Genomic DNA, 4,836 nt, shown 5'->3' with positions numbered 1-4,836 from the left:
TCGACTTGAGTTTTAATGCATTAATTCCCTTTATAGAAAATTTGAGATGTTGTTTTTACAAAACCCCACATCAGTAGCAAGTTACAATTTTTCTTTCCTAGAATCAAGCTCTGTGAAAACATGGATTTCTTACTGTTTTGTTTAATGTTCTATTCCCAAGCCCCATAACAGTGCCTCACACACAGTAGGTTCTCATTAAATATTTACTGAATATGTAATATTAAGTCTTTGCTTTAAGAGGCTGCCATCAGTTTGAAGAGCTGAAGGTCTGGCAAATTAAAAGCCATGAGGCTTATGATCTGATCATATAATTTTTATTGTGGATTTCACCCTGCTGCTCTAAGTTCTCACTCTCTTTATTAAGCTCTGTTATGGTAACATATGCTTTTAAAGGCACAAGTTTTGGAGAATAGGCTCAGAGAAAGTAACTATTCCCTTGTGACTATCCAGGCTCTTGAAAAGAGGAAATAGCTATTGAAATTAGTCCAGAAAAAAAGGAGCGTGCAATTTAGGCATGTTTAGGGAACAGGGGACTGAATAGCTCATGTAGGGGCCTTTTTAATTTAATTTTATATTATTTTATTTTATTGTACACTAAGTATAACATGCTTAGTCATTAACAGTATGATCTGAAACTACCTTCCAAACTTACTTCAACCTCCTTCCCACATCTCATGGGAAGACACTTAAAATGCCTTATTCCGGCCCTCCCTGGTGGCGCAGCGGGTTAAAGCACCGCACTGAGAATCTAAAGCCGCTTCCGCATGCGTTCGATTCCCGCCTGCCCCGGAGGTGACCACATGGCGAGCCAGACCTCTCCTGACCCGCCCGCTGCTCCCCTCAGCAGTGTACTTTGTCGATCTGCCTGTTCTGCTCCCCACTCTGTCTCTGGTGAAGCCTCTCGCCGCCCCTGAGCCTCTGGCCTGTACCCCAGTTCTGTATGCACAAATAAATAAAATCTTAAAAAAAAAATGCCTTATTCCACTATCCTCTGGCCAATTCCATATCAACTCTCAAGACCCAGCTTAGCCCTCTCAAGTCCCCTTCATAGGGATAGTTCCTCTGACCCCAGGATTCCTACAAACCCTCACTCCTGCATTTCCAAAAGCAACTTGTTCAGCGGCCTGACAGGTGGGATTTGTCCTTCCTGCCCTTTGCCCTTATACACACCAAGTTTGAAAATAATGATGGTTGTAGGTAATGTTTCTTGACTACTCCTTTGCCAAGTGGTTCTAAGTACTCTGCATGTCCTGACTCATTTACACTTTCCCATAACCCTGAAGGAAGGCAAGCTGATAATCCCATTTTACAGACAAGGAAATTAAGAATCTTGCATGAAGTCACATGGTAGTAGCTGGCAGAGAGCCTGTATTCTGCTCTCTTAACCACTCCTTTATACTTTCCTCAGGAATTAATTGATAATAGCAGGAATGAATAGTTCAGAGCTTGCACTGAAGGAGTTTACATATTCTGAAGATATTAATTGAGCTGCTACTGTGTGCCTGAGACATTTCCAGGAACAAGATACGTTATTGAAACTGAGAGGTAGAGAACCCATGCTCACACAGTCTGATTTCAAGGAAAGTCAAGTCACACGAAGAAACTAACTCATTGGATTAACATTTAGGACACTGGGTAGGCCTGATGCACCATGAATGAAATTTCCAGATCGGAGGAGTGAGAAGGGGAAGATCATAAAACAAAGCAATTTGGATCTGAACCCACAATGGGAATGAAATGAACCTGACGTTGGGGCCCGGAGAGTCCTCCCCTGCCCTAGGGAAGCCCTAACACAGGCCCAGGGTGGGGTCCATGTGGAGCTTAATTATGAGCTCAGCTAGCATGAGCTCTATGAAAATTATTACACAAGGTGTTCGGGAAGAACTCAATTAGAAGCTCATTTAATGTTAGCTTGATCATAAGTATTACACAAGGTGCTCATGAGGAAATCAATTATGAACGCAATTCATGTCTGCCCTACTGTAATTAAGACACAAGGTACTCATGAAGAACTCAATTATGAGCTCAATTAGCAGTAGCTCTGTTAAAGTTATTATACAAATTGTCAGGCAATACTTTATTACTAAGCATTTTTGTTTTTAAGCACTTATTTTATTGTCATAAAAATGCTGTTGTGAACATTCATCCTTTGTGGCAGCCTCTTGGGTGGCCTGTCTCCGATGGAAGAGACTACTGATCAAGTCTCTGTTAGACCTTGCATAATCGACAATTTCGTGGTAGAGGGAAACTTGGACATGAACGCTTATAACCCTCTGAGGGCTGGAATAGCAGGTGTGCATTCACTGAGGGCTGGAGGGAGCAGGTGAGACAGGTGAGCATCAGGAAGTCCTCTGTGGAACAGGTGACATTTGAGGTAAATCTGGAGTATCTGTAAGGAAGACAATTGCAACTTATTTATTTCCTGATTATGTTCCTGGTGCTCAGAACAGCTCCCGGCTTGGCTTGGCGGGGCCTTCAGACATTTCACCGCTGGTTGGATGAGCTGCCTGCTGGCTCTTTAAGTGCTCCTGGACAGTGCCACCAGCCTTAGACCCAGCAGAAAACCTTCATTCTTCAACACTGCTGTGAAGACTCCAGCCCCTCCTAAAAGCAGAGGAGGAGGAAGGGACTATTGCTCAGAGGTGTTGCACACAGCTTCTTGTCCTTTGAGTCAGGAAGGAGTCAGGGTAGGGCCAGACAAAACTTGTGGACCCAAAAAAATGAATGTCAGGGGTCCAAAGCCAGGGCCCTCACAGCAGGCTGGTGGCTTTGTCAGAAGCACTTTTTTCCTTTGCTTTTCTATCCCAAGTCCCTGCTGGCTAGACCCACTGAAAAATCCATCAGGGAAACACTGCTACTGACCTCTAAGAGGTCCTAGATAGTGTGGAAGGGGGCTGGAGGGTCACACATCTCCCACACCTGACTGTGCGTGTCTTGGCGAGGAGTGGACTCCCTGATCATCTGTCTGGGCCTAGGAGAAGGGCCAAGAGGCCACTTCTGGAACTCCCATGGGCCGCATCCTCCTGGAGACACTGGGGGCAGGTGTGTGGGGGGAGGTGCCCTCCTGCCTGGGGCCTGCACTCTCTCCCAGCCCTGCAGGGGCTATTAGGGGAGGAGACAAGGGAGATCTGGGGGGAGACCTTTATCCAAGGTCCCACTCCCTGCTGCCAGGGCCTTCACCTGGACTCTGTCTGGCCAGTCCTAGCCTCCATGCAGAGATTCTGCAGGATTCAACCACCCTCCCTCCCTAACCCACTTCTATGGACATTTGGTTGGGGGAGCCCTGGTTTAGGAACCAGAAGACCTGGTGTCTGGCTTTGGCACTGTGTCTGGAAGGCTCGCACATCACTGGTGTGGGTTTGGAAAGTTGTCGTGTTCACAGAGTAGGGCTCTTGGGTTTCCTCTGAGAAAAGTGTCATCAAAGCTCCCCTTCCTGCAGCACATGGTGAGTTTCCCCAGATGAGTTTTCCCACAAGGCAGAGATGTTTCCCAAAGGGCAGGTTTATTGTAAAAAGGGAAGGAAAGTAAAGGCCGCTGTAGACACAGGTGGGACGAAAGAGCTGCCCCGGAAGGGGCAGGTTTGCTCAGAGAGGCCTCAGGGTCACAGCTAGCAGCCTCGGAGGAGCTTCGCCTGCAGCTTGGCAAGGGGAGAAGGCTGGTGAGAGGACGCAGCGCGCAGGGGAGTTGCGTCTTGACAGTGCAGAAACTGAGCTGAAACAATCTTCTCTTTGAGAGGGGCTCTTTCCTTTGTGGGACGTTAACTGCTGTTAAATCAATTATTTCTAGTGTTGGCGCTAAGAATTATTTCTATATTTGGCTTGACTAACAAAGCTGGAAAGACCATTGATTTTTTTTTATATATATATAATGATCCCGGTGTCCAAATCTCCACCTCAGGTCTGCGCCTCCAGACACTTGACTTTAGGATACAGATTCCTTCTTGACTATGTGATTCGTTTCTCCTCCCACCTCGGGTTTCTGGTCTTGTGTTGCCTCCTTCCCAAATTTTCTACTCTTAGCCTCTATCGTCATTCCTTACCTGCATTTTCTTATCAGCAAAACCAGGGTTATGGGCCAGACTCTCAAGGACGTCTCAGAAAATGAATGTTTAATTCACAACTTTAAGCGTGACCTCTCTAGCTGATTTGCATACGCAGAGGCGTATCTTCCCACAACCACCAGGTGGCAGCAAAGCTCTGTTTGGGAAGGGCCTGCTGGCCCGGGAGGGCTCGCGCTTAGGCTCTGAGACGCCCAAGTGCCAAGACTGGTGGTAAGGTTTCCCTGCCGAGCACCTGAACGGGCCCCTCTCCCCCTTCTTCGTTTGCAAGACAGTTAGAAGGGCCAGGTCACGCAACCAAAGAGCCCCAAGGGTTGAAATTGGCTTCTAGCTGCCATTCAGATACTAGGGAAGAAGGCACAGTGAGTCACCCTCCTCTCGACTCTCTTCTCATTCCTCCAACCTCCTCAGCAAATAATAAGACATTTCTTACTTTACTTTACTCTCATTAGGGCACCCTTAGCGTCTAGGCATGAATGATTCTCCATCATCCTTTCCTTCAATAACTAGGATTCTGATACAGAATTAGACACTATTGTGCACTGTGAAGGTTCTGTGAAGGTAAGGCCTTCAACTGAGAAGGGATTGTAAGGCATTACTGTGCAATAAAGAGAAGGGAAGGAATAGATAAAACTGTTTCCAAATCAAGCACCCAAATTTATTCATATTCTTATGGACCTGAAGCCTGCCACACGTCTAAGGCACCTCCCAGTGGGGATCCCTAGGAAAGGGGTAGAAGGAGCAAAATCAGAATAATCAAGATCAAAACTGTTCTTGTT

The sequence above is a fragment of the Condylura cristata genome, unplaced genomic scaffold (genome assembly GCF_000260355.1).
Source record: "Condylura cristata isolate star-nosed mole 26May11 unplaced genomic scaffold, ConCri1.0 scaffold00017, whole genome shotgun sequence".
Taxonomy (NCBI): Eukaryota; Metazoa; Chordata; class Mammalia; order Eulipotyphla; family Talpidae; genus Condylura; species Condylura cristata.
The sequence above is the reverse complement of the archived record's forward strand: the minus strand, read 5'-3'. Positions refer to the sequence as shown.